Genomic DNA, 24,390 nt, shown 5'->3' on the forward strand with positions numbered 1-24,390 from the left:
CACGCGGTGGTCCAGCCCCTACTGAAAAAACCTAACCTAGACTCCACCTTGCCTAGCAACTACAGACCCATTTCCAAACTGCCATTCCTGTCAAAAGTCCTTGAAAAGGCAATCCTTAACCAATTAGTGCCCTACCTGCACCAAAACACCATCCTGGAAAGTTTCCAGTCAGGTTTCAGAGCCCACCACAGCACAGAGTCTGCCTTGTTGAAGGTACACAACGACCTGCTTCTCGCCATCGACACCGGCGACTATGCAATCCTGCTCCTTCTCGACCTCAGCGCAGCATTCGATACAGTGGACCACACCATCCTTATTGACCGTCTCCGGTACGCGGTTGGCATTGATGGCACTGCCCTGAGCTGGTTCGCTTCGTACCTCAAAGATAGGAGTTTCGCCATCAACATAGGCAGTTATTCCTCTGCTCCAGCTAGCCTCTCCTGCGGAGTTCCACAAGGCTCCATCCTAGGCCCCATTCTCTTCTCTCTATACATGCTCCCCCTTGGCCAAATCATTCAAAGGCACGGCATTTCTTTCCACTGCTATGCCGATGACACTCAGCTTTACCTCCCCCTGAAACCCAACAACCAGTCAAATTTAAACAGCCTCTCACACTGCCTTGAGGACATAAAATGTTGGATGGCACAGAACTTCCTCCAATTAAATGAGAGCAAGTCTGAGGTCATCCTATTCGGCCCCCCCGACTCCATCAAATTGATAACAGGCAGTCTTGGAAGCCTATCCTGCCCAGTCAAACCGCATGTCAAAAACCTCGGCATGATATTTGACTCTGCATTAAAATTTGATAAGCAAGTCAACGCTGTGGTAAAAGCCAGCTTCTTCCAACTTCGAACCATAGCTAAAATCAAACCTTTCCTCAAATTCGACGACACAGAAAAAATCATTCACGCTTTCATTTCCTCCCGCCTAGACTACTGCAACTCCCTATACACTGGGATCAGCCAATCTTCCCTGTCCCGCCTGCAACTGGTCCAAAACGCCGCAGCGAGACTCCTGACGGGTACCCGTAAAAGGGACCACATCACCCCGATTCTGGCCTCTCTCCACTGGCTCCCTTTACGGTACAGAATCAACTTCAAGCTCCTCCTATTCACGTATAAAGCCCTAAATGGACACTCCCCCCCCTACATCAAAAATCTTCTAACCCCCCTCTCTAACTCCAGGTCCCTCAGATCGGCCGACTTGGGGCTATTCACTATCCCGCGGTCTAGGCTTAAACTCAGGGGTGACCGCGCTTTTGCGGTTGCAGCTCCTAGACTGTGGAACAGCATCCCTCTCCCGATCAGAACTGCCCCCTCCATCGACTCCTTTAAGTCCAGGCTCAAAACATATTTCTACTCCCTAGCGTTTGAGGCTCATTGAGGAGGCGCTGTGAACTGTTTGCGTACTACTGTATGTTTTCATTTTTTTTTCTATTGGAACCTAATCAAATGTACAGCACTTTGGTCAACGTGGGTTGTTTTTAAATGTGCTATACAAATAAAATTGACTTGACTTGACTTGACTTGACTTGTTGTTTAACTCTGTATTCGTGTATTGCGGCTGCAATAAACTTCGTCTACAACCAACAAGTTTCGGACTCGCCATAGGGGTACTGATTGAGAATGATCAGCCATGATCACGGTGAATGGCGGTGCTGGCTCGAAGGGCCGAATGGCCTACTCCTGCACCTATTGTCTATTGTCTATTGTAGCGACCATAGGGATTGGTCCTGAGAGTCGAACCCTCGGATTGGCCAGCTAGGTCAGGTGGTGGTTTTGGCGTCCAAAACCAGTCAGTGGGAAGAGAACTTCGAAGCGAACAGTTTGATTTAATGGTTGTCTGTAATTTTGTTTGTTATACTTTGTAATCGAATATTGCTGCCGCAATAAACTTCTTTAACAAAGAACAAGCTTCCAGACTCGCCATACTATTGTCTATAACATCCAGCTCCTGTCTACGCAGTTCCTTGCGTCTTCTACCTCAAAGACATCTGGAAATGAACGTATAAAAGAAAATTCTTAATCCATCACTTTTATATCATTAATAAATACGGTTGGTGAAGGCATTGAATGCTGTCTGCGTGTGGAATGAGTGTACAAGCTTGCTTGTGGCTGTGTGAGAGAAGTGTTTGCTGATGGGAGTAATGGTTGTGGGCGGAACGCAAGATTTTCTGCCGAGTGGCACTCAGATGCAGCTGGTGGAGGTGCAGTCTCACAGCTCCAACGGCCTTGGCTTAACCTTGTCCTCCGGCGCTTAGCTGTGGAGATTGCAATTTTTTCTCTGTGAACCTGGTGGGGTTTTCACCCGGGCGCTCCAATTTCCTCCCACATCTCAAACACGTCGCGGGTTGTTTGGCTAATAGGTTGCTCTAAATGACGGATAGGTGGTGAGGGAATCGGGGTGGAGTTGATGGGAAGGTGAGTGAGAATATAGTGAGAAAATTAAATGGGATGCAGAACTGCTCTGCCTCAGAAGGCAGTGGAGGCCAATTCTCTGAATGCATTCAAGAGAGAGCTAGATAGAGCTCTTAAGGATAGCGGAGTCAGAGGATATGGGGAGAAGGCAGGAACGGGGTACGGATTGAGAATGATCAGCCATGATCACATTGAATGACGGTGCTGGCTCGAAGGGCCGAATGACCTACTCCTGCACCTATTGTCTATTGTCTATTGTCTATTGTCTATTGTGTGCCAATATAGACTCGATTGAATGAATGGCCTCCTTCAAGATGGCAGCGACGGTGGCAGATTGATGAAAAGAATGGGTGCCAGTGAGTGAGCTGGGGGGCTTATTTGCAGCGCCCTCGTGGGCACTCTGGTTCAGCTGCCGGAGGCGCCCCAGGGCATGGAGGATGAGCTGTGGCGTTCAGAGGTGAGAGCACACCAATGCGTTCACAGACCGACGTTGAGGAGGTGTTGGAGCGGCCGAGTCAGTGGAGTGGGCCGCCAGAGGCCTCGAAGAAGCCTGGGCCTCAATTTGATCAGGTACTGCTCCAAGTGGCCGGGCGTACGGAATGGATTGTCATGGAGCGGCGCAGCAGCAGTGGAGGGCATCGACACATCGCCTGGTCAGGACAACCCCTGCAACTCCGACGCAATGCTGGGTGTCTGGACAACAGGCCTTTATGGCCAAGTTAAGACATAGAAAACATAGAAAACATAGAAAATAGGTGCAGCACGTTTGCAATCTCTGGCCCAAGGTATTAGCAATCGTTGCCTGATTGAGATGGGTAATAGCATAGATTCTCAGAGTAGGCCATTCGGCCCTTCGAGCCTGCACCGCCATTCAATATGATCATGGCTGATCATCCAGCTCAGTATCCTGTACCTGCCTTCTCCCCATACCCCCTGATCCCTTTAGCCACAAGGGCCACATCTAACTCCCTCTTAAATATAGCCAATGAACTGGCCTCAACTACTTTCTGTGACAGAGAATTCCACAGATTCTCCACTCTCTGTGTGAAAAAAAACGTTCTCATCTCGGTCCTAAAAGACTTCCCCCTTATCCTTAAACTGTGACCCCTTGTTCTGGACTTCCCCAACATCGGGAACAATCTTCCTGCATCTAGCCTGTCCAACCCCTAAAGAATTTTGTACGTTTCTATAAGATGCCCCCTCAATCTTCTAAATTCCAGCGAGTACAAGCCAAGTCTATCCAGTCTTTCTTCATATGAAAGTCCTGCCATCCCAGGAATCAATCTGGTGAACCTTCTCTGTACTCCCTCTATGGCAAGAATGTCTTTCCTCAGATTAGGAGACCAAAACTGCACACAATATTCCAGGTGTGGTCTCACCAATGCCCTGTACAACTGCAGCAGAACCTCCCTGCTCCTATACTCAAATCCCCTCGCTATGAATGCCAACATACCATTCGCTTTCTTCACTGCCTGCTGCACCTGCATGCCTACTTTCAATGACTGGTGTAACACGACACCCAGGTCTCGTTGCATCTCCCCTTTTCCTAATCGGCCACCATTCAGATAATAGACTTTAACACCTTTACAAATATCAGACTTAAAGGGTACAAGATGGAGCCTAAAACATGGCAGCTCTTGTGTATGAACTCAGTGCAGGCTACACTCTTATACTTAATATGATTGTGCCTAATGTATAGTCGGATTGTCACTGAACTGGCTGGAAATAAAGAATTTCGCTGTACAAAGGGAAACATGACAATAAAGGAGCATTGATCCATTCAGCCATTGGAAAAATACAATATTGAAGACACGATAAAAGGCATGTCTATGCAAGTGGTTATCACAAGCCCTGATATCATATCATATCATATCATATATATACAGCCGGAAACAGGCCTTTTCGGCCCTCCAAGTCCGTGCTGCCCAGCGATCCCCGCACATTAACACTATCCTACACCCACTAGGGACAATTTTTACATTTTACCCAGCCAATTAACCTACATACCTGTACATCTTTGGAGTGTGGGAGGAAACCGAAGATCTCGGAGAAAACCCACGCAGGTCACGGGGAGAACGTACAAACTCCTTACAGTGCAGCACCCGTAGTCAGGATCGAACCTGAGTCTCCGGCGCTGCATTCGCTGTAAAGCAGCAACTCTACCGCTGCGCCACCGTGTCGCCCATATCGACAGAAGGCCGATAGATATCTGATACAATTGGACAAGAACAGATTGCATATGGGCTGTAAGATATTTGCCTCCTTGGGAGATTCATGGATACCTCTGAAGTCCCAGTGGCAGAAGCTCAGAGCACCCCAATGCACCCCCCAAGGTGGACCCCATCTTTCAGAAAATAACTGCAGATGCTGGTACAAATCAAAGGTATTTATTCACAAAATGCTGGAGTAACTCAGCAGGTCAGGCAGCATCTCAGGAGAGAGGGAATGGGTGACGTTTCGGGTCAAGACCCTTCTTCAGACTGATGCCAGGGGGGCGGGACAAAGGAAGGATATAGGTGGAGACAGGAAGACAGTGGGAGATCTGGGAAGGGGGAGGGGAAGAGAGGGACAGAAGAACTATCTAAAGTTGGAGAAGTCAATGTTCATACCTATTCCCTCTCTCCTGAGATGCTGCCTGACCTGTTGAGTTACTCCAGCATTTTGTGAATAAATACCTTTGATTTGTACCAGCATCTGCAGTTATTTTCTTACATTAGACAGCACACTTGGACTCATTCACACAAGCAACGAGTCATAAAGAATTAAGCCAGACATCACATCAGTGCTGCACTTTGAATTTATGTTTGCTCTTTACAAAGAATAGGCGACTGCCTAAGCAGTCCTGAGGAACAGGCTTCTGGATGCAGGGCCTCACTCGGCTGAAGGATGGGGTCCACCTTGGGGGGGGTGCATTGGGGTGCTCTGCTGTCTGACAGGTTCAGGTGTTGCGCCTTAATACGGCACTTGTGTTTTCTTTTTCTCGATTGTGCGCTGCACTCATATCTTTTTTGTGCAATCTTCTTTCTTTTAGAAACGTTGTGAATAATTGGTGTGTATTTTTTGTCCTTCTGGGGTCTGTTTTAAATCTATGTGCCTGGGATGCAGCGGCAAGCAAGATATCCGTGGTATCTGTATCTCACTCTACTTGTGCGTGCGACAAAAACTCAACTCGGCTGGACTTGATTTGAGGTGCAATATTAGGTTTTAGAGCTTTCATTTGGACGCATCTCGTGGGGGTCATTGTATTTTTTAAGGCACTGTGCCATATCATATCATATCATATATCATATATATACAGCCGGAAACAGGCCTTTTCGGCCCACCGAGTCCATGCCGCCCAGCGATCCCCGTACATTAACACTATCCTACACCCACTAGGGACAATTTTTAATTTATTTTTACATTTACCCAGCCAATTAACCTACATACCTGTACGTCTTTGGATTCTGTACGTCATGTACGTCATGGTACCTGTTCGTCATGGTTCGAGGGAAATGTATCTGGGAGTGCAACATTTTATGGCCACCATCTGCCAGCTTCAATGTGGTCCTGGGTGGCATCCTGGTTCTCTGGGACAAGGTGCATCTCTCCTATTCTCCACTAACTTATCAAAAAGGCTGAGATCGTTGTCTACACGATAGGAAGCACACTCCCCTGCCATTCCCTGCCATTTAGATTTAGATTTAGAGATACAGCGCGGAAACAGGCCCTTCAGACAACCGAGTCCGCGCCGCCCAGCGATCCCCGCACATTAACACTATCCTACACACACTAGTGACAATTTTTACATTTACCCAGTCAATTGACCTACATACCTGCAGGTCTTTGGAGCGTGGGAGGAAACCGAAAATCTCGGAGAAAACCCACGCAGGTCACGGGGAGAACGTACAAACTCCGTACTGACGGCGCCCGTAGTCAGGATCGAACCTGAGTCTCCGGCGCTGCATTCGCTGTAAGGCAGCAACTCTACCGCTGCGCCACCGTGCCGCCCATATGATGATGATGATGAAGTGTAATGGAGGTGTCTGGATCTGGGGGGTAACCGGGGCATCCAAAGGAAACCCACGCGGTCACGGGGAGAACATGCAAACCCCACAAAGGCAGCACCCGAGGTCGGGATCGAACCCGGGTCTTAGGGCGCTGTGAGTGGCGCACATTTTACTATTGCTTAGTGCAGAATGATTTACTGGAGTTGGAGTCCCAAGGTATGTTAACACCACAAAGTGCTAGCAGCTGTGTTAGACTCCGGTTGCAACAATTAAGCAATGAATCAGGGAACCACAACGTTAAACGGTGATTCTAAAGTAGGTGAAGCGAGCAGTGTTGGGCTGGTGCTCCACGCTGAAGCACTTTGCACACAAGTCCCCATTGTGTGGGAAGTGTGAGTATCACAAACCCTGGGCGTCAGCTTTTCCAGGTTTCCTGAAGCAAACCGTTGATACTTCATGTGGAAAAGAGTGGCGTCAGCAGTCGGCGTTCCTCAAGGGCGGTCTAATCTCCAGCAACGTTGCTGCCCACTTGCAGTCTCAAGCAAATGACCATATTTTCAGAGTCCAACTGGCTAAGCGGTCCTTTTTTGTTGTTCACAGAAATCAGGACTTCCTTGCCATCATATCAGATTGCCGGACTGTATTACAATAGACAATAGACAATAGACAATAGACAATAGGTGCAGGAGGAGGCCATTCGGCCCTTCGGCCCTTCGAGTCAGCACCGCCATTCAATGTGATCATGGCTGATCATTCTCAATCAGTACCCCGTTCCTGCCTTCTCCGTATACCCCCTGACTCCGCTATCCTTAAGTGCTCTATCCAGCTCTCTCTTGAATGCATTCAGAGAATTGGCCTCCACTGCCTTCTGAGGCAGAGAATTCCACAGATTCACAACTCTCTGACTGAAAAAGTTTTTCCTCATCTCAGTTCTAAATGGCCTACCCCTTATTCTTAAACTGTGGCCCCTGGTTCTGGACTCCCCCAACATTGGGAACATGTTTCCTGCCTCTAACGTGTCCAACCCCTTAATAATCTTATACGTTTCGATAAGATCTCCTCTCATCCTTCTAAATTCCAGTGTATACAAGCCTAGTCGCTCCAGTCTTTCAACATATGATAGTCCCGCCATTCCGGGAATTAACCTAGTAAACCTACGCTGCATGCCCTCATTATATGCCAGCAGTATTATACTGCTGTTAAACCAAACAAGGCATCAGCAGTCACTGATGATTGCAATGATAGGACAGATGGAGTGTCAAAGGAGCTGGTGAAACTATAATCAATGGTCTGGCAGTCAGCTGTTTAATTTCAGTTTATCCTCTCTGTTTCATTACTTTTGCTATTGAGAGAGGCCTTGGGAGGGGGGGGGGAAAGCTCATTAAAAACTGGCGGTTAATGAAAGGCCAAGGTAGAGTGGACGTGGAAAGAATGTTTCCAGTAATAGGAGAATCTAGAACCAGAGGGCACAGCCTCTGAATAAAAGGACGTACATTGAGAATGGAGGTGAGGAGGGATTTCCTTGGCCAGAGGGTGGTGAATCTGTGGAATTCATTGCCACAAATGGCTGTGGATGCCAAGACGTTGCATATTTTTAAAGCAGAGATTGATAGGTTCTTGATTAGGAAGGGCGTCAAAGGTTACATAGAAACATAGAAAACATAGAAAATAGGTGCAGGAATAGGCCATTCGGCCCTTTGAGCCTGCACCGCCATTCAATATGATCATGGCTGATCATCCAACTCAGTATCCCGTACCTGCCTTCTCTCCATACCCCCTGATCCCTTTAGCCACAAGGGCCACATCTAACTCCCTCTTAAGTATAGCCAATGAACTGGCCTCAACTACCTTCTGTGGCAGAGAATTCCACAGATTCACCACTCTCTGTGTGAAAAAAAACATTCTCATCTCGGTCCTAAAAGACTTCCCCCTTATCCTTAAACTGTGACCCCTTGTTCTGGACTTCCCCAACATCGGGAACAATCTTCCCGCATCTAGCCTGTCCAACCCCTTAAGAATTTTGTAAGTTTCTATAAGATCCCCCCTCAATCTTCTAAATTCCAGCGAGTACAAGCCGAGTCTATCCAGTCTTTCTTCATATGAAAGCCCTGCCATTACGAGGAGTATGTGGGAGAATGGGGGTTGAGGGAGAAAAATAGATCAGCCCTGGTTGAATGGCAGAATAGACTCGATAGGCTGAATGGCCTAATTCTACTCCTATGTCGTATGGTCTTCTACACGAGGCCAACTGTTTTGCTAAAGTCTGTTTCCTTCTCTGCCGTAAGGAACTTTGAAGCACGACTAACATGTGCGTTTTTCATGGGGGTACTGGTTGCACTTCTAACAATTCTTCGGCATGGTTTACTGAGAGTTATGAATGCCGTTTCCAAGTCAGACAAACGTAGGAACCAGGATTCTACGTTATTATATATTGTTTCATATTTGTCAAGCTTTAAAATTAATAATAATGTGAAATGAACAGGCTCAAGGTGCAGGAAACACTCAGCTGGGCAGACAACATCCAGGGAACGAGAAGCAGAATTAATGTTCCAGCTCTCAGTTCCTTCATCCCTGCTTCTATTTCAGTTTTTGAACGTCAGCACGGTTTGATTTTCAGACCTAGATTCAAGATGTGCCTGAGGAGTTGAGCACGTGATAGACTGAAGTAGGGTTTTGCCTGAGTTTAACATTGATGAAGATGCTGTCATCGGGCTCGACGTGTTCATTCAGTCCCACGGGTTTTCCAGAGGAATTGATGAGTGCACTTAATGTCCTGGTTAGAAATTATGCCTTAATAAAGTTCACCAAAACTGAATAAATGTTTTTAAAAAAAGTTTTAGAGATACAGCACGTAAACAGGCCCTTCAGCCCACCGGGTCCACACATACCAGCGATTCCCGTACACTAACATTGTCCTACACACACTCAGGACAATTTACAATGTTACCAAGCCAATTAGTCTACAAACCTTTATGTCTTTGGAGTGCGGGAGGAAACTGAGTGTAGGAGCCATTTACGTTTAAATTACTTACTGTTATTATATTATGGCCATGTTTAATATTTCTAGTTTCTATCATGGCGAGGGGATTTGAGTATAGGAGCAGGGAGGTTCTGCTGCAGTTGTACAGGGTATTGGTGAGACCACACCTGGAGTATTTCCGTACAGTTTTAGTCTCGTAATCTGAGGAAAGACATTCTTGCCATAGAGGGAGTACAGAGAAGGTTCACCAGATTGATTCCTGGGATGGCAGGACTTTCATATGAAGAAAGACTGGATAGACTCGGCTTGTACTCGCTGGAATTTAGAAGATTGAGGGGGGATCTTATAGAAACTTGCAAAATTCTTAATGGGTTGGACAGGCTAGATGCAGGAAGATTGTTCCCGATGTTGGGGAAGTCCAGAACAAGGGGTCACAGTTTAAGGATAAGGGGGAAGTCTTTTAGGACTGAGATGAGAACGTTTTTTTTCACACAGGGAGTGGTGAATCTGTGGAATTCTCTGCCACAGAAGGTAGTTGAGGCCAGTTCATTGGCTATATTTAAGAGGGAGTTAGATGTGGCCCTTGTGGCTAAAGGGATCAGGGGGTGTGGAGAGAAGGCAGGTACGGGATACTGAGTTGGATGATCAGCCAAGATCATATTGAATGGCGGTGCAGGCTCGAAGGGCCGAATGGCCTACTCCTGCACCTATTTTCTATGTTTCTATGTTTCTATCTGTCGGTACTTTGGAAGGTGGGATTTGATACGTAGAGGGGCATATCTACATCTGAGGAGGCGAGCGTAGCCACAGAGATTGGTGGTCAGTTTAGTCTCGGAGGATGGAGAGAAAACAGTTTTTCGACCACACGTTAATGACCACGACTGTGTTGTTTGAAGAGGAAACAGCTGATAAGAACGATAAGCTATGAATTATTCTTTTGATTTGCGCTACTTTTAATAAAGACCAATTAATCAAGAAACAGCGTTTGGACGATTCGTTTTTGCTATCTCAGAGTATATCATCCGAACCATGTTCCAGGCTGGCAAGGCTGCCACTGTTGCCAACGAAATGGTGCGCTACAATCTCTCAGTCCTGGGCTTGGCAGAAACAAGATGGACGCAGTCTGGGGAGATCAAATTGGCCAGCGGGCAGTCCATTATCTACTCCGTAAAGGAGGATGAGAGAGCGAAACATACAGAGGGAGTGGTCATCATGATGACGAAGGACACTAGAAAGGCTCTAAAGGCATGGAAACCCATCAGCTCTCGCCTCATCCCCAAAACCTTCAAAACCAACAACAAGAGAGTGAAAGCCCACATAATCCAATGTTATGCACCCACCAACGATGCGGAGGAGGAGATCAAAGACAGGTTCTATGACAGCTTGAACCACCTACTTGGTCGTATTGGAGCCAGGGATCTCATTATCCTGATGGGTGACTTCAACGCCAAGATTGGAGACCAAAACGAGGGATATGAGGCAGCATTGAGAAAACATGGAGTGGGGAAAATGAATGAAAATGGCGAGATGTTTGACAATAGACAATAGACATTAGACAATAGGTGCAGGAGGAGGCCATTCGGCCCTTAGAGCCAGCACCGCCATTCAATGTGATCATGGCTGATCATTCTCAATCAGTACCCCGTTCCTGCCTTCTCGCCATACCCCCTGACTCCGCTATCCTTAAGAGCTCTATCTAGCTCTCTCTTGAATGCATTCAGAGAATTGGCCTCCATTGCCTTCTGAGGCAGAGAATTCCACTGATTCACAACTCTCCGACTGAAAAAGTTTTTCCTCATCTCAGTTCTAAATGGCCTACCCCTTATTCTTAAACTGTGGCCCCTTGTTCTGGACTCCCCCAACATTGGGAACATGTTTCCTGCCTCTAACGTGTCCAACCCCTTAATAATCCTATACGTTTCGATAAGATCTCCTCTCATCCTTCTAAATTCCAGTGTATACAAGCCTGGTCGCTCCAGTCTTTCAACATATGATAGTCCCGCCATTCCGGGAATTAACCTAGTAAACCTACGCTGCACGCCCTTAATAGCAAGAATATCCTTCCTCAAATTTGGAGACCAAAACTGCACTTAGTACTCCAGGTGCAGTCTCACTAGGGCCTTGTACAACTGCAGAAGGACCTCTTTGCTCCTATACTCAACTCCTCTTGTTATGAAGGCCAACATTCCATTGGCTTTCTTCACTGCCTGCTGTACCTGCATGCTTCCTTTCAGTGACTGATGCACTAGGACACCCAGATCTGAGACCTGTGTTAACAATAATCTAGTGATTGGGGGAAGTATATACCCCCATAAAACAATCCACAAAACAACTTGGGTGTCACCAGATCATGTCACAGAAAATCAAATTGACCATATTTGTATCTGTAAAAAGTTCAGAAGGTCCAGGGAAGATGTGAGAACAAGAAGAGGGGCAGATGCAACTTCAGACCACCACTTCCCGGTAGGGAAATTCAAGCTGAGGCTGAGGAGACACCACTGGGCCAAAAGCCAAAGAGCGAAATACAACACTGAATACCTCAGCAGTGCTCAAGTGGAGAAAAAGTTCAAGGATATCCTCTCAAGGGAAAATACAGAGCTACAGCTGAGGAGGAAGGAAGGGTGGACAATAAATGTGGAGTGGGAACACCTAAAAACTGCTTGGAGCTCAACCTGTGAGGAGGCCCTAGGGAGAAGGACCCAAAAGCACAAGGAGTGGATAACATCAGAAACCCTCAACACAATCCAACACAAGAGAAAGTTCAAAGAGAAGGTGAACGGCTCAAGAACAAGAGCTGTAAAGGTTTTGGCCCAAAAGGAGTACAACAGATGCCACAAAGAAAGAACATCAGGAGGGACAAGAGAACACTGGTGGAGGAGAGGCTAGCCAAGGAGGCAGAAATGGCGGCGACTCAAAGGAACATGAGGGAGTTGTGTACCATCACAAGGAAATTGTCCGGGACATACCTGCACAGTAATAAACCAATTACAGACAAGAAGGGCCAACTGCTTTCAACCCAGGAGGCACAGCTCGACAGATGGGTAGAGCATTTCGAAGAAGTCCTAAACAGGCCACCACCAGCAGTGCAGCCACATATTCCCAAAACCAGGATACCACTACATATTAAGTGCGATAGACCAACAAAATCAGAAATAAAGGCTGCAATCAAGCAACTGAAAACTGGCAAGGCAGCTGGCCCTGACAATATTCCACCTGAAGCCCTTAAAGTAGACATGGACTCATCAACAGACATGCTCTACGGCTTCTTTGGGAAAATTTGGGAGGAGGAAGAGACACCCAGAGAATGGGCAGAGGGACACATTGTGAAACTGCCCAAAAAAAGGTGACCTGAGAAAATGTAACAACTATCGAGGGATCACCCTAGTTTCTGCACCCAGTAAAATTCTCAACCCAGTCATCCTCAACCGTCTTTAGGAAGCTGCAGACGAGAGGCTACAGGACCAGCAAGCAGGATTCAGGAAGGATCGCTCATGCACAGACCACATAGCAACACTACGCATCATCATTGAACAGTCTATTGAATGGAACACGTCCCTGTACATCAACGTTATCGACTTTGAGAAAGCGTTTGACAGCTTAGACAGGACAACACTATGGCGCCTAATGGACCACTATGGAATTCCCACCAAGATCTTAAACTTAATCAAGAACTCGTATGACGGAACCTCGTGCAAAGTTATGCATGCAGGCCAGCTCTCCCAGAGCTTTAGTGTCAAGACGGGCGACAAGCAGGGATGTCTACTGTCACCATTCCTGCTCCTCCTGGCAATTGACTGGATCATGATGGAAGCAACCGAATGGAAAATAAATGGAATTCAGTGGACAATGTGGGAGCTGCTAGATGACCTTGACATTGCAGACGACATGGCTCTCCTTTCACACGTACAGGTACAAATGCAGGAGAAGACGGACAGACTCTTACAAGCTGCAACAAAACGTGGTCTTACACCCAATACAGCAAAGACACAGGTGATGAAGATCCACTCCAAAACCAGCAACCCTATCCTCATGCACAGCACTGCCCTGGAGGAGGTGGAAACATTTGCATACCTAGGCAGTGTTGTGGACACGACAGATGCAGACATAAAAAGCAGAATCAATAAGGCTAGGGTGGTGTTTAACATGCTCAGGAAGATCTGGAGCTCAAAACCTGAAGGTCTGGATGAAGATCTGGACATCAGTGGTGGGGAAGATGCTGGAGTCAATTATAAAAGACGAAATTGCTGAGCATTTGGATAGCAGTAACAGGATCATTCCGAGTCAGCATGGATTTACGAAGGGGAAATCATGCTTGACAAATCTACTGGAATTTTTTGAGGATGTAACTAGGAAAATTGACAGGGGAGAGTCAGTGGATGTGGTGTACCTCGACTTTCAGAAAGCCTTCGACAAGGTCCCACATTGGAGATTAGTGGGCAAAATTAGAGCACATGGTATTGGGGGTAGGGTACTGACATGGATAGAAAATTGGTTGACAGACAGAAAGCAAAGAGTGGGGATAAATGGGTCCCTTTCGGAATGGCAGGCAGTGACCAGTGGGGTACCGCAAGGTTCGGTGCTGGGACCCCAGCTATTTACGATATACATTAATGACTTAGATGAAGGGATTAAAAGTACCATTAGCAAATTTGCAGATGATACTAAGCTGGGGGGTAGTGTGAATTGTGAGGAAGATGCAATAAGGCTGCAGGGTGACTTGGACAGGTTGTGTGAGTGAGCGGATACATGGCAGATGCAGTTTAATGTAGATAAGTGTGAGGTTATTCACTTTGGAAGTAAGAATAGAAAGGCAGATTATTATCTGAATGGTGTCAAGTTAGGAAGAGGGGATGTTCAACGAGATCGGGGGTCCTAGTGCATCAGTCACTGAAAGGAAGCATGCAGGTACAGCAGGCAGTGAAGAAAGCCAATGGAATGTTGGCCTTCATAACAAGAAGAGTTGAGTATAGGAGCAAAGAGGTCCTTCTACAGTTGTACCGGGCCCTGGTGAGACCGCACCTGGAGTACTGTGTGCAGTTTTGGTCTCCAAATTTGAGGAAGGATATTCTTGCTATTGAGGGCGTGCAGCATAGGTTCACTAGGTTAATTCCCGGAATGGCGGGACTGTCGTATGTTGAAAGGCTGGAGCAATTAGGCTTGTATACACTGGAATTTAGAAGGATGAGGGGGGATCTTATTGAAACATATAAGATAATTAGGGGATTGGACACATTAGAGGCAGGAAACATGTTCCCAATGTTGGGGGAGTCCAGAACAAGGGGCCACAGTTTAAGAATAAGGGGTAGGCCATTTAGAACGGAGATGAGGAAGAACTTTTTCAGTCAGAGAGTGGTGAAGGTGTGGAATTCTCTGCCTCAGAAGGCAGTGGAGGCCAGTTCGTTGGATGCTTTCAAGAGAGAGCTGGATAGAGCTCTTAAGGATAGCGGAGTGAGGGGGTATGGGGAGAAGGCAGGAATGGGGTACTGATTGAGAGTGATCAGCCATGATCGCATTGAATGGCGGTGCTGGCTCGAAGGGCTGAATGGCCTACTCCTGCACCTATTGTCTATTGTCTATTGTCTAAAATACATCTCAATCAACACCAAAATACGCATCTTTAATTCAAATGTGAAGCAGGTAATGCTGTATGGATCAGAGACATGGAAAACAACAAAACACACAACAAACAGGCTGCAAACATTCATTAACACCTGCCTCAGGAGAACACTAAACATCTGGAGGAGAGACAAAGTAAGCAATGTGGACCTGTGGGAAAGAACAAGCCAGGATCCTATTGACTTACAAATTCGAAAGAGAAAATGGAGTTGGATTGGACACACCCTCAGAAAACCTGCTACAAACGTCACCCGGCAAGCCCTGAAATGGAACCCCCAAGGAAAAATGAAAAGAGGTGGCACCAGGAACAGCTGGAGAAGAGGTGTCCAGGCAGAGGTGTCCGGGAGTGGCTCAACTGGGGAGATTTGGAAAGAACTGCCAACAACCGAGTGAGGTGGAGGACATTTGTCAATGGCCTATGCTCCCTAGAGGAGCCAAGGGCCTAAGATGAAGAAGAGGAAGATCTCAGAGTGCGGTGTGTGCGTAAGCTATACCTCTATTCCATCCCCTAGCAGTAATGGCTATCGAAGTTGGACTTTGAGAAGGTATAGAAACGGCAATTACACTGAGGTTCCTGGAGAAAACCCACGCAGGTCACGGGGAGAACGTACAAACTCCATACGGACAGCACCCGTGGTGAGTATCGAACCTGGGTCTCTGGTGCTGCCAGGCAGCAGCTCTACCCACTGTTCCACCGTGCCCTCCAAATGTTCCTTTGCAACGTTGCTTTTGTCGTGTAGCTTTGCACTTTATTGTTTGTCTGCTGTGTTTATTTACATAGCCACAGACACTGCGCTTTAAAATGTAATAAGTATGGATCGACTGGGCTTGTATTCACTGGAATTTAGAAGGATGAGAGGGGATCTTATAGAAACATGTAAGATTCTTAAAGGACTGGACAGGCTAGATGCAGGAAAAATGTTCCCGTTGTTGGGGGGAGTCCAGAACCTGGGGTCAGAGTTTAAGAATAAGGTGTAGGCCATTTAGGACTGAGATGAGGGAAACGTTTTCATTCAGAGAGTTGTGAATCTGTGGAATTCTCTGCCACAGAAGGAAGTGGAGGCCAATTCACTGGATGTTTTCAAGAGAGAATTAGATTTAGCTCTAAGGGATAACGGAATCAAGGAATATTGGGAAAAAGCATGAACGGGGTACTGATTTTTGATGATCGGCCATGATCATATTAAATGGCGGTGCTGGCACGAAGGGCCGAATGGCCTACTCCTGCACCTATTTTCTATGTCTATGTCTATGTCTAATACTTTGGTAGGAAATAAAATTTGGACATCCTTTCAGCATTTCCTCAATCTCACTGGTAAGTTTGGAGATCGCTTTCTGGGCAGATTTGGAAACCTGGCCGAAAAGTTGGCTCTGAAAAGCTCTTTCCAGTCTTCCTATCTTCCTGTGGGATCTGCAACGAGATTCCCATTGAGTTCTATTGTATCCGCTGCTCTAGATGTCAACTTCTTTACATCGGTGAAACAAAACGCAGGCTCGGCGATCGTTTCGCTCAACACCTTTGCTCAGTCCGCCTTAACCAACCTGATCTCCCGGTGGCTAAGCACTTCAACTCCCCCTCCCACTCCCAGTCCGACCTTTCTGTCATGGGCTTATCAGAAATAGTGAGGCCCACCAGAAATTGGAGGAACAGCACCTCATATTTCGCCTGGGAAGCTTGCAGCCCAGCGGTGTGAACATTGACTTCTCCAACTTTAGATAGTTCCTCTGTCCCTCTCTTCCTCTCCCCCTTCCCAGTTCTTTTATTTATTTATTTATTTATTTAGAGATACAGCGCGGAAACAGGCCCTTCGGCCCACCGAGTCCGCGCCGCCCAGCGATCCCCGCACACTAACACTATCATACACACACTAGGGACAATGTTTACATTTACCCAGTCAATTAACCTACAAACCTGTATGTCTTTGGAGTGTGGGAGGAAACTGGAGATCTCGGAGAAAACCCACGCAGGTCACGGGGAGAACGTACAAACTCCGTACAGACGGTGCCCGTAGTCAGGATCGATCCTGAGTCTCCGGCGCTGCATTCGCTGTAAGGCAGCAACTCTACCGCTGCGCCACTGTGACCGTTCTCCCTCTATCTTCCTGTCTCCACCTATATCCTTCCTTTGTCCCGCCCCCCTTGACATCAGTCTGAAGAAGGGTCTCGACCCAAAACGTCACCCATTCCTTCTCTCCTGAGATGCTGCCTGACCCGCTGAGTTACTCCAGCATTTTGTGAAATAAATACCTTCGATTTGTACCAGCATCTGCAGTTATTTTCTTACACTTCCCATCGAGCTCCTTCAACAAGTGATTTTCTTGGACCCATTCCATTCTTCTGCTGCTTGCTTTGCTCTGTAACTCTTTGTTCTGTGAGCTTCAATCTTCCTCCCTTCACTGAGGAAAACATGCTACGTTCTTTGAAGAGCCCTTCCACGAGGACTGGTGAAACGAGAAAATGCATTCATACCAGGGAACGTAGATTATGAACTCCAACTCAGTGTTGGAATGAAAACATGTTGAAGCAATCTGCCTTCACAGTTCATTCATCTTTCAGCCAGTGGTCTATCAAATCTAACAAGTTTAATTTGGAACTCAAAAGGAAAATACTGTAGATAGTTGATGTCTAAAAATAATGAACAATATTAGACAATAGACAATAGACAATAGGTGCAGGAGGAGGCCATTCAGCCCTTCCAGAGGTTGTCATCAAGTCATCATGTCTGAGTGAACATTTCCAGTCAATTACGTTTCATGAGAATTGTGATAACAAGCAACATTGTTTACGCTCCAAATTTAGACACAAAATGCCGGAGTAACTCAGTGGGTCAGGCAGCATCTCTGGAGGGAAGGAATGGGTGACGTTTCGGGTCGAGACCCTTCTTCAGACCCTGAAGATTCTGTGATTTTGCTCACCTTTCCAATAACTCTCCCTGTTCCACTGAATATTCTTGGTTTTTAACTTAAACCCATATCGCTTTCCGGACGCATGTTAAACAAAAACTCCTCGGGGAAAAAAAAACTAATAGAGGATTCCAGTGTTGTAAATTCCACATGAAATTATGTATTTTTATAGTGTTTGAGTTTATTTGTATTGTTCCGATTAATGTTAACATTAGAAAAGGCTGTTATGTGCAATGTGCTCCTTCATCATAGTTCCGCATGACAGGAAACCGTGCAGGAAACAGTTGTAGAGATTTACGCCGACTAGATTGAGCTCTACTTTAGTACATAACCGTACATTGCTCAATCATTCATGAGAATAAGGACCCCGAGGCAATAAAGTGGAGAAAAGCCAGGGATGAGAATTCAACACCCATCAGGGATAGAAGTAGGAACAACAAGAAATGTGGAAACAAGATCTATTTTTGATGAATTTGTACAACCCACAAACTGATCCTTAATATATTTTGCAAAAGAAATGGAAAATGGATGTTTGAAGATTACAGCCAAAAAGATTTGTTTTCTCTGTTTAACTTCATTTTATCAGCTGAAGTTAAAATTGTCAAATCTAGCTGCAGGAGCTGAATGTGCAATGAACACACACCAGCAAACTAAGAACCTACAACCTCGAGCCACTTAGCATATCTGTTGGAAAGTGCTAATGAAAACATAGAGCACAGCGAGCTGTTTGCCAAGAGGAAACAGACTGTATCCTGGTTTTCTGGTGTTAACTTATGAGTTCCACATGAGCCACCTTTCGAGACTCTGTGCTGCATGCAGACTGCAGGTGACTTTACATACAGCATATTATGCAGTATGTTATATTATTTATGTGGTACATTAAAAAAAAAATGCAGACTTTCCCCAGGTAATCATTTTACAGGAACCCTGCAGGATGCAGCACTGAAACATTGAAAGATTTACTGCATGAAGCTGGCAGAGAGAAAGAGGATTCACTCGATCAGTATCCAGGAGGAAACGTAACTGAGCATGATGCGAGTTTGCTGACACAGAGATAGTGTGTAGGAAGGAACCACAGATGTTGGCTTAAACCGAAGATAGACACAAAAAGCTGGAGTAACTCAGCCGGACAGGCAGCGCCTCTGGAGAGAAGGAATGGGTGACGTTTCGAGTCATAGAGTGATACAGTGTGGAAACGGGCCCTTTGGCCCAACTTGCCCACGCCAACCAAGGTGTCCCATCTACACGAGCCTCAACTTCCAGCAATTGGCCCATATCCTTCCAAACCTCTACCACCATGTACCTGTCCAATGTCTTTTAAATGTGGTTATGGTACCTACCTCAATGACCTCATCTGGCAGCTCATTCCATATACCTACCACCCTCAGGTTCCTATTAAATCTTTTCCCCCCTCACCATCATCATGTCCTCTGGTTCTTGATTCTCCTACTCTGGGTAAAAGACATTGCATTCACCTGATCTATTCCCATTAAGTTGTTGTACACCTCCGTAAAATCACCCCTCAGGCCCTATCCTGGTTTGACTTTCCAAAATGCAACACCTCACACAAATCTGCATTAAACTCCATTAGCCATTGTTCAGCCCACTTGCCCAGCTGATCAAGATTTAGATTTAGATTTAGATTTTTTTAGATTTAGAGATGCAGCGCGGAAACAGGCCCTTCGGCCCACCGAGTCCGCGCCGCCCACCGATCCCCGCACATTAACACTATCCTACACACACTAGGGACAATTTTTACATTTTACCCAGTCAATTAACCTACAAACCTGCACGTCTTTGGAGTGTGGGAGGAAACCGAAGATCTCGGAGAAAACCCACGCAGGTCACGGGGAGAACGTACAAACTCCGTACAGACGGCGCCCGTAGTCAGGATCGAACCTGAGTCTCCGGCGCTGCATTCGCTGTAAGGCAGCAACTCTACCGCTGCGCCACTGTGCCGCCCTGGTATAATTTTTGATAACCATCTTCACTGTCTATGTTACCAACTACCTTAGTGTCATTATGCAAACTTACTAATCATGCCTTGCGCATTCTCATCTAAATCATTGATGTAAACGACAAGCAGCACCGATCCCCGAGGCATTTCACAAGTCACAGGCCTCCAGTCTGGAAAACAACCTTCCACTACCATCCTCTGCATCCTTTCATGAAGCCAATTCCATATCCAATTTCTTAAAACACAGCAAGAATGCAGTGCAAGGGTTTGGTAAGCAAAAAAACCCCAGTGTGCTGGGGAAACTCAGCTGATCCACTGTGAAGACTAATGTAGGGTCCTGACCCGAAACGTTGTCTGTTCATTTCCCTCCACAGGTGCTGCCTGGTCTGCTGAGTTGTTCACGATTCCAGCACCTGCAGTCACTTGTGTCTCCAAAGGTTCGATAAGGTTGGCGGACGTTTTGAAAGAGCAGACGTGCCGATGGGGCTCTGGTTGGCCATGTGGATGAGATGAAGAGGAAGAGGAAGAAAGGGCTCTATTTGCATGGAGCAGAGGAAGTCATCGACTGAAATGACACATCAGATGGACACGTTGCAACGACGAGGCAACTTGCTCTTGTGTGAGAAAAGAAGTAGCAATCAATGATGCTTGCATCGGGAAAGAATATGTCTGTCAAGTGCAATTTTTTTTTAAAGTGCCAGGTCCACAATGGGTAGGCTGGGAGATCATGACTATACCCTAGCTTATGGGAGGTCTGTTTCACAGTTTAAATGTCCATTTACCAAAGTATATATTGCTACAAAATGGAAAGTGATGTCAACCAATTATTTTTATGTGAGTGAGCACGACAAGATCTTGGAATTTAAGCAATGTGTAAAATGTCACTCGGCCACTATGATTATTTCCTCTTTCAATAACTCCTCTGTGTGCAATCCCTGTGGTTTCACAAGAGATCGAGGAAGGAGCTCAAATATAAGCTGACGGCTGTTAGTTGGTATTTTCATCTCACAATCAGCATGTTCTTTGACTGATTTTGAACCAGTGTTTGGTTACAGTTTTCAGGCAAGGGAGAAGTTCAAATATCTACATTAAAAGTAAATGCAATGATTTTGTCTTAGATGCAGAATATCCTGATTAGCAGCAGTATCAGAAAGCACCATGTGACTGATTGAAGCAAAGTGCCAGGGAGAGAGGTGTTGATTTATCTGCATGGTTACATCTATGCATTCATTTTAAAATTGTTACTCAGTTAAGGGCCCTGTCCCACTTAGGCGATTTTAAGGCGACTGCCGGCGACTAGGCTGTCGCCGACAGTTTGCCGGGGTGTCGCGGGCATGATCGTGAGGAGTCTTCCAAAAATCGTAGTCAACCGGAGTGAAATTTCTCGGCGACAGCTGGCTTGTCGCCAGGTATCGTTGCTTATTGCGGGCGCTGTCGCATGCTGTCCCCAGGTTTGCTAGGTTATCTTAGATACATTTAGAAGCACATAATATTAAAATAAGTAAAGTCATTTGAAGATACCATAAAATACTTGTGTTTAACCAATTTATTTACCGTCAGGACATTTGACAGGTAGATTGGAGGCGACAGTTTGACGGTCAGGTAAGCGTGGGAATTTTAGCGATGTTTATGGCCATCAGCGATTACATTTAAAGTAGGCTCCCAACCCAGATATGCAACCCAGAAACCAGATATGCATCTCCCGTACATTTTCAAAGAATGCCCACACACTTTTCACAAAAATCCATTTAACCACTTTAAAAATTAAATTTCTTAATACTGCTATTAGTAAACTGGAAGTCAATCCAGTTTATGCCTTGTTACCGTGAAGCTTGGTTTTCAAGTAACCCGGGCAAGATGTTATATTTCAAAACTCTCAAGTATTTACCGACTTGTCAGTGATATCAGCGAAAATTAGGACGCCGGAGGAGCATTGACAGCGTGGGAATTTTGTGATGTTTCCGAAGACGGTGGAATCTCGACCTGACTCGGCATTGTCGTGGTCATTGTCGTCGGGTAAAAGAAAATTTCGGCGATCTGCTACGACTTTGACAGTCGCCGGCAGTCGCCTAAAAAATCGCCTAAGTGGGACAGGCCCTTTAGGCATGAGCTAAATATTGAATTGGCATATTAGACCACACATTTGCTTGGGTTATATTAGAGTTTTTTTTTTCAAAAGAGCGACTATGCAATAATTTACGGTAATTAACCTTACTGAGGTTGAGCAGACTTTACTGTTGAAGGTTGGAGGTCTGTTCCAAAGTAGACCACCGTGGGGCGTAAGAGATTAATATTGGAATGTAAAATAATAGAATACTGCTTCAACTTAAACCAGCCAAAATCCATCGAATATTCATTTCTTTTAGGGCTGTGGAAACAATCTGTGTGGTCTTTCCGTATTTGAAAATAATTAAAAGAAATCGCATTCTGGTCGGACATATGTAAAGGATTTGTTTGTGAACAGTTCACATGGTCATAGGTGATAGGGGCCATTCGACCCATCGTCTACTCCGCCATTCAATCACGGCAAATCTATCTCTCCCTCCTCACCCCATTCTCCTGCCTTCTCCCCATAACCTCTGGCACCTGTACTAATCAAGAATCTACCTATCTCTTGATGTATATTCACTCTCTCTTGCCGTATCCAGCAGGGGTATCTGAAGGGCTTACTGTAGGAGTGTGATCCATCTCACAAAAGAGAAGGGGATGCAAAAATGTGGGATCAATTTCATGTCGACTCAGGTGGAAATGTGAACATTATTTCTGCTTGCTCCGTGAGGTGCTGAACTTCTTCAGCAGCTCCTGGGGATCGAGGTTGAATTTCCACCTTGGTCTTATGGGATCCTGGGTGGCTGATGAGACCAACGGCGGAACAAGAGATTCTCCGCACGGCAGGGGTGGGGGCTGGGCAGATGAGTGGTTTGTGAGATGGTCTACTTCTTCTGTTGCCTTCTGTGTGCATGTAATCAATGCCCTGGACACCATCCCAAATGCTCCGTCTCCATTTTCTGCGGTCAGAAGGCCACAGCTTTCCAAGAGTCAGTTTGGACATTACAGTCCTTCAAGGAAACATTGTGCGCATCCTTGAATCTTTTCCTCCATCCGCCTGGGACATTTTCTTACATGTATATAGTCAGGTCTCAGAAGCATGCAGGAGGCCAGGAACAATAGACAATAGGTGCAGGAGTAGGCCATTCGGCCCTTCGAGCCAGCACCACCATTCAATGTGATCACGGCTGATCATTCTCAATCAGTACCCCGTTCCTGCCTTCTCGCCATACCCCCTGACTCCACTATCCTTAAGAGGTCTATCTAGCTCTCTCTTGAAAGCATTCAGAGAATTGGCCTCCACTGCCTTCTGAGGCAGAGAATTCCACAGATTTACAACTCTCTGACTGAAAAGGTTTTTCCTCATCTCCGTTCGAAAATGGCCTACCCCTTATTCTTAAACTGTGGCCCCTGGTTCTGGACTCCCCCAACATTGGGAACATGTTTCCTGCCTCTAACGTGTCCAACCCCTTAATAATCTAATACGTTTCGATAAGATGCCCTCTCATCCTTCTAAATTCCAGTGTATACAAGCCTGGTCTCTCCAGTCTTTCAACATACGACAGTCCCGCCATTCCGGGAATTAACCTAGTAAACCTACGCTGCACGCCCTCAATAGCAGGAATATCCTTCCTCAAATTTGGAGACCAAAACTGCACACAGTACTCCAGGTGCGGTCTCACCAGGGCCCTGTACAACTGCAGAAGGACCTCTTTGCTCCTATACTCAACTCCTCTTGTTATGAAGGCCAACATTCCATTGGCTCTGCCATCCAGTAGACCATGAGTTTTGTGTCAGGTCCAGGGGCTTACATTTTTTTTAATTCCTTCGCTGTAATCATCCTTTGCAGGTGCTGGTGGATTTCAGTAATTGATCTGCAGACTTTGCTGAGAAATTGCTGCTGAGATCTATATTTTCCAGGGTCTCACCTGGAACCTTTATTTTCGGGGGGGGGGGGAGGGAGGGGGGGGGGAGGGGGGGGAATGTGATGCTGCAAGAATAGGTTGTTAATGGATCTTTGTTTTGTGGCAAGACAAAAGGAACCGCAGATGCTGCTTAACAGAAAAAGACACAAAGGCCTGGAGTAACTCAGCGGGTCAGGCAGCATCTCTGAAAGACATGGATGGGCAACGTTTTGGGTCGGGACCCTTCTTCAGACTAATTATGATGTGGGTGGGTGGGGGGGGGGGGGTGGAGAAAGCTGCAAGAAGCTTTAACCCATCTTACTTTACCCCTCCTCCCTTCCCCATTTGTCTTTATCTCACATGTTTTTCTCTTTTCATCTCTGGCCTTAGTCCAACCATCTGCCTGTTGAAATCCTTCCTCTGTCGTGTCCACCTATCACTTACCAAACTTTATCCCACCCCTACTTTTCTTCCAGCTTTCTTGCCAAGCCGCCACACTAATAAGTCCGCAGAAGGGTCCCGACCCAAAACATCACTTGTGCCATGTTCTCCAGATATGCTGCCTGACCCGTTGA

The 24,390-nt window shown here is 46.2% G+C and overlaps 1 pseudogene; it reads left to right on the forward strand.

Moving 5' to 3' along the window:
- Positions 1-2,847: 2,847 nt before the first annotated feature.
- On the forward strand, positions 2,848-15,448 carry LOC144611535 (uncharacterized; annotated as a pseudogene).
- The last annotated feature ends 8,942 nt before the right edge of the window (positions 15,449-24,390 follow it).

This window comes from Rhinoraja longicauda, chromosome 3, assembly GCF_053455715.1.
Source record: "Rhinoraja longicauda isolate Sanriku21f chromosome 3, sRhiLon1.1, whole genome shotgun sequence".
In the NCBI taxonomy this organism is placed as follows: Eukaryota; Metazoa; Chordata; class Chondrichthyes; order Rajiformes; family Arhynchobatidae; genus Rhinoraja; species Rhinoraja longicauda.